General features: G+C 26.0%; 1 protein-coding gene across 1 annotated transcript in view; it reads right to left on the reverse strand.

The window, feature by feature from the left end:
• LOC120360039 (transcription factor IIIB 90 kDa subunit-like) overlaps positions 1-6,439 on the reverse strand; it is a gene marked incomplete at its 3' end in the record, with an annotated part of 70,434 nt that overhangs the window by 17,676 nt on the left and 46,319 nt on the right.

Raw genomic sequence — 6,439 nt, forward strand, 5'->3', positions numbered from 1 at the left:
TTCTCCTCTCGCTAGACGACGGTCCCGCCGATATCGATCTCAACACGATCGATACGTCGAAGTCGCGCGCGTAGCGCTGGCTCAAAACCATACCTTATTTCTAAGATCACATCCTAAATACCTGAACTATGAAAACTTGAACAAAGAAACCAATTGAAATTATAAATAACTTTCATTATTTAAAGTTATAAAACAAGAGTTACAAAATTTTTTTATTAAAAATGTAACAATGCACCTTCGCATTTCTCCCTATAAGACCGATAAACCGCCCTCTATCCGGCTGAATATCTGGCGGACAGGCGGACAGACGAACAGACGCGCCAATAAACATATTTCACAGAGCGCATTCAAACGCAAGAACGCGCTGGTATCGCGTCAACTCCGCGCGCACGCGTCGTAAACTACGCTCGCCCAGCGTTGGAACGACCGAGAGCAAACGTGCGAGTGAGAACACGATACCGGCTACCGACTCGATCTCGGAAGCGGAAATGCTGTGGTCCGAGGAGATACGAACTCCACCCGAACATCCCCGACTCTCCGCGGCAAGATCGGGGTATATAAGGGGGCGATCTCGCAGAAAGATCGACTCTCTTCCCGATTCAGTTACTGAAACAAACCGAGAAAAAGCAGTGGAGTGAGCTCTGTCACTGCCAAGCTACATTTATTTCTCCACGTGTCAAATTAATTCTTGTATCCCTTTCATTAAAGAAACGATTTCTTTGATTCAAACACAACTTTTTTATAGGTGTAATATGTAATTTCTTATACAGATATTAGTACCGATATATTGTTGAAAATAATAATATAATATTACTAGAATAAAGTAAAAATTTGTAAATAAAGTATGAAAGAAAAGAATTAAAATGTAATTAAACATTGGTTTATTTTTAATAAACTTATCTTTTTTTTTATAAAGTTTTGAGTAAACTGTGTATGAAATTGTGTAATCTAATAAAAATGATATGCGTTTGTTAAAAAAAAAATCGAAGTGTACTATCTTTGCATTTCCATTAAAAAATCTTTCAGTTTTAATCCAAGTGATTGTATGTAATTTCAATAATTTCCCTTGAAAAAAAAGTTGATAAACTTGTTTCAATAAACTGATGACTGATCTAAAAAAAACAAATATATATATATAAAAATTGATATATATATATATATATATATATATATATATATCAATTTATATATATATATATATATATATATATATATAAAAAATTGATATATATATGTGATATAAATATTGATATATATATTGATATATATATGATATATATACATATATATATAAAAAATTGATATATATATATATTAATTTTTTGAAATAAGTATACTTTTTTATAAATAATGTATTATTAAATAAGGGCCACTTACATTTATTATTATAGCTATTGCCATTTGTTTATTATGTATGTGGCTTGCAACAGAGAATAATCAGTAACTGATGATGTTTTATCAGTTAACTGACAAAATATAATCAGTTACTGATCAGTAATCAGTTTATTGAAACAAGTTTATCAACTTTTTTTTCAAGGGTTTCAATGGAATATATAACATTTAATTTAAAAGAATTAAAGAAGAAAGAGTACTAAATGAGAAAACTTTATTAAAATAAAAAATTTTCAATGTACAAAAACATGGCGCTGCTAGATAGGAAAAATAATGAGAAAAATTAAATAATTTCTAAAGTACTTGAGCCGAATAAGGGCCAGTACTAAATAAGGCTCATTTTTAAATTTACCATTTAAAAATGCGCTTTATGTTTAAAATATATGCTTAAAAGATGTGTCATAGAAAGTAGGTAAAGAGGGACTAGAGAATTAATACCGGTAGCAACACGTTTATGTGCAACAAAAGCTTGTAACAAAGTAGGGAAATCCGCCGTTTTTATAAAAATTTGTTGTAAATTTAATAAGTATACATTATTTTATGATTTATAACAACACATTATAATATTATCTAACTTTTTAACTGTAAAAAAAAACAAATATATATATATATATATATATATATATATATATATATATATATATACATATGTATATGTGTATATGTGTGTGTGTGTGCGTGTGCGTGTGTATATATATCAATTTTTTGAAATAAGTATACTTTTTTATAATGTATTATTAAATAAGGCCCACTTATACATTTATTGTTATAGCCATTGCCATTTGTTTATTATGTATGTGGCTTGCAACAGGGAATAATGATTTTCAATGACGCTAACTTTCCATAAGCTAAAATTATACTAAAATAGCCAGAATTTCTTAAAGTTAAAATATTAATTATAGACAAAATTAAAAATAATTGTGATGTTTTACATTAAAATAAATCTTAAAGGATTTCGTATTTGTGATTAATAATCATTTTAACAGTGAGTTGGAAAATATGTTTAATTTCTTTGTTATTTTCAATTTATTTTTAATTCAGGCCTTATTAAAAACACAAGAATTTAATAAGGCCCAATATCAGAGTTAAAAAAAAATTCTTTTTTGTTTATTTAAAAATGTTTTATATAGATGATAATTTTATTTTGGCAACTGGTTGAAATAAACATTTTATTCTAATATAGTTCATTTCAATATCTTTATAAGAAATAAAATAAGTTAGGTGGACCTTATTCGGTTTGGGTACCTTATAAAACCTAATTGCTACTATCTCTCTATTGTCATTGAAAATCTTCCAACTCAAGTGGTATTTAATTGAAAATAAATAATATATTAAAATTTTGTAATCTAATTCAACCTAAATAATTTTAACAGAAATCAGAAAATTTTATTAAAATAAATAATTTTTAATAATCTTTATTTTTTTAATAAAATCCAAGTGGTGGTATCATAAGTTTAACTTACGATGTTACTTAAATGTTAAAGAAACTAAAGCTTATTTCGCAAAATTGCTTTTATAATGCATACTTTACAAGTATTATATTTACTGCATTTTTTTTATGTGTTTTCTGCTTTTCCTATCTAGCAGCGCCATCTTTTTGTACATTAAAAATTTTTTATTTCAATAAAGTTTACTCATTTTGTAATGTTTCCTCTTTAATTATTTTAAATTAAATGTTATATATTCCATTGAAACTTATTAAAATTAAATACAACCACTTGAGTTAAAACGGAAAGATTTTTCAATAGAAATACAAAGACAATATACTTTGATTTTTTTTAACAAACGCATTTCATTTTTATTAGATTACACAATTTCAAGATATTTATTTTAAGTAAATATCACTTAAATTGAAATAAGAGATTTTATAGAACATAAATACTATCACTTGGGTTTTGTAGACAAAGTATATTCTCTTTATAATAGGCGCACTTTAAAGATTTCACATTTTGTTTTTAACAAACGCATATCATTTTTATTAGATTACACAATTTCAAAATATTTTAAATAAATTTATTTTGAGTAAATTCCACTTAAATTTGAATAAGAGATTTTGTGAAAAATATTAATACATATCACTTTAATTAAAAAAATAAAGATTTTTAGGCGCGCGCACATACATAGGCGCTTTTTATTTTGTATACACTTGACTCAAACACATCGTACATATAAAAAGATTGTTTTGTGTATCTTATAATCGAGGTTTAAAAATTTTTTATTTCAATAAAATTTTATATTTGTTTCCTCTTTAATTCTTTGAGATTAAATGTTATATATGCCATTGAACCTTTTTAACTACATCCACTTGGGTGAAATCAGATTTTTCATTAGAAATACATAGATAGTACCACTTGAATTTTATTCAAAAAGAAATTAAAGATACCACTACTTGGATTTTATTAAAAATGTAAAAATACTATCACTTCCATATTATTTGTCAAAAATAGTACAGCAGTTATTTCAAAGAGCAATATATTTTCCTTATAATTGGTGCAATTTAAAGATTTCATACATTTTTTGCAAAAATACATTTAGATTGGATTAAATTGAAGATATTTATTTTTAAGCAAATACCATTTAGGTTACGGAACCCATACAGCACAAAGCTTGCAGCAACATTGCAGCAATGTTGCAGAAACATTGCAAAAATATTTTTTTTGCAATATTGCTCCAGCAATATTGCAGCATTATTTTAAAAATATTATGAAAAATATAATGATCTATTTTATTTATGAATGCATGGTCATTTAATAAAAATTACTTTTATAATTTTTAACCTTTAAGAATTCTTAAATGAAATACGTTATATTATTATACATACAAATTGGCATATTAGTCTTAATATATCAGTAATAACTAAAACTTCCTATAATAGATCGATGCGTTTTTTTAGAACAATTTTAATTACTTTGTGTGTTAAGAATATTAGATCAAGTTATATGTAAGCCATGAGTAAGATCTTACGTACAATGGAGGAATAGAAATGATTATTAAATATTAGAAACAAAAAAATTAGAATTACAAATTAACGAGAGAAAATCAGGAAAAAGTAGAAAAAAGTTAATTTTTATAAATCTTTTTGCGGCATAAGAATTTCAATGAACTGTCCATAACTTTTCTCACATATTTCTTATAATTCGTAGATGTAGAATTATAAGAAATATGTGAAAAAAGTTATAGATAGTTTATTAAAAATCTTGTGATGTAAAAAAATTTGTGAAAATCAGCTTTTTTCCGCCGATTACATGACCTTCCCCTCTTAAATGTAAAACGCACACTGAATATAATATTTTATGCCTTATTTGTATCTATTGTGCATTTCGTTTAATATTTATTTCTAATTTTTTGTATATCTGACTTTTAATCCATGTAATACATAAGTTTACAGCAATTAATATTCCAATGTTACAGCAATGTTGCTGCAATATTGCTGCAAGTACTCCTCCATTGTACGCAAAGCATAATATTGCATAAACGTTATATTACAATGTTGCTGCAACATTACGTGCAAGGTTTCAGCAATATTATTAAAGCGGACATTTTATCGTTGCTGCAATATTGCTGAAACATTGCAGCAATATTTCGCAACATTTATGTAATATTACAATCTTGCGATGAAATATTTCTGCAATGTTGCTGCAATATTTTTGTGCTGTACAGGAATAGGAAGATTTTTCAATGATAATACAAAGATAGTATCATTTAGGTTTTGTATAGAAATTATAGAGAGTACCACATGGGTTAGAATAGGAAAATTTTTCAATGAGGACACAAAGATAGTACCACTTGGGTTTTATAAAAAAAAATAAAGATTTGACGGGTACACGCACGCACGCACACGCGCGCGCACGCACACACGCACACACACTTGACGCCTTTTTTTACCTTTTTTTGAAAATGTAATTTTGTACTGATAGTTCTTTAACTTTACTGCTGAGTACTCAACAACAAAATTAACGGATTATCTATTCTGTTCTACAAAGGAGTGTAAAAATAACAAAAAATGAAATCACAATGAAATCAAAATTTATTTTAGAACTTAAAGTCTCTGCTTTTTGAATCAATACTTTAGAAAATAACTTACTAGTTTTTTTTAACGGAGTTACACAGATGGAAATAAAGATGCGGCAAATTGCAAAATTTTTTGCAAATTTTACAAAGTTTAATTATTCGAATTAAAAATCACACACAAATGTGCTTTAAAATGAGATTTTAAAAACATAAATCTTTACTTTTAATTTAAATAACATTAATGAGAAGATAAAAACGTCGAAATAAAATTGACTTAAATTTATTTTTGCAATTAACGTATTTTTATTTAAATCAAAAAATTATTATAAATATTATTGGACCGATAGTGTAACAACACAATGATAGTAAGAAAGCCTTCTTCAATCGTAGCTAGGTCTTAGTGCTTATATTTATTTATGTGATTTTATATACTTCTCCGAATTCAACCAGAATATGCGCCGAATTAATTTTCGGTCATAACACAGCATGTCGAATAAGAATTAGTAATATCACTATTTATATTAAATTAATTAATTTAATATAATACTTGATGCTGATTTGCATCTATATACCCATTCCCCCCTGAAAAAACTGTAAAAAATTTATTGCGAAAAATTATTAGCTTTATTATTATCACTTATCAGGCTTACATTAATATCATTTATTATAATAAAATTTGTTGTAGTATGATTTAGGAAACTTGAGAGATCTTACAAAGATTAATTTCCTAGATAGCACACAATATTTATGATAAATATTAATAAATATTTATCATAAATATTTTTTATAATTATTATAGAAATATTTTATACATATTTTATGTATATGACGGAAAGATTATAAAAATCTTTATCAAAAATATTGTTAAAATATTTTCTAAAATATTGGTCGCGACTTGGATGGGTGACCGCTTCGGAATTTCCGAAAAAAATTCCTAAGAATTGAAATTTTTACAAAAATTGTTTTTTAAAATATAGAAATATTGTTTTACTCATTGAGATTATGTGGTGTAACATAATATTTATGCGGATATTTC

Source organism: Solenopsis invicta, unplaced genomic scaffold (genome assembly GCF_016802725.1).
Source record: "Solenopsis invicta isolate M01_SB unplaced genomic scaffold, UNIL_Sinv_3.0 scaffold_88, whole genome shotgun sequence".
Lineage (NCBI taxonomy): Eukaryota > Metazoa > Arthropoda > Insecta > Hymenoptera > Formicidae > Solenopsis > Solenopsis invicta.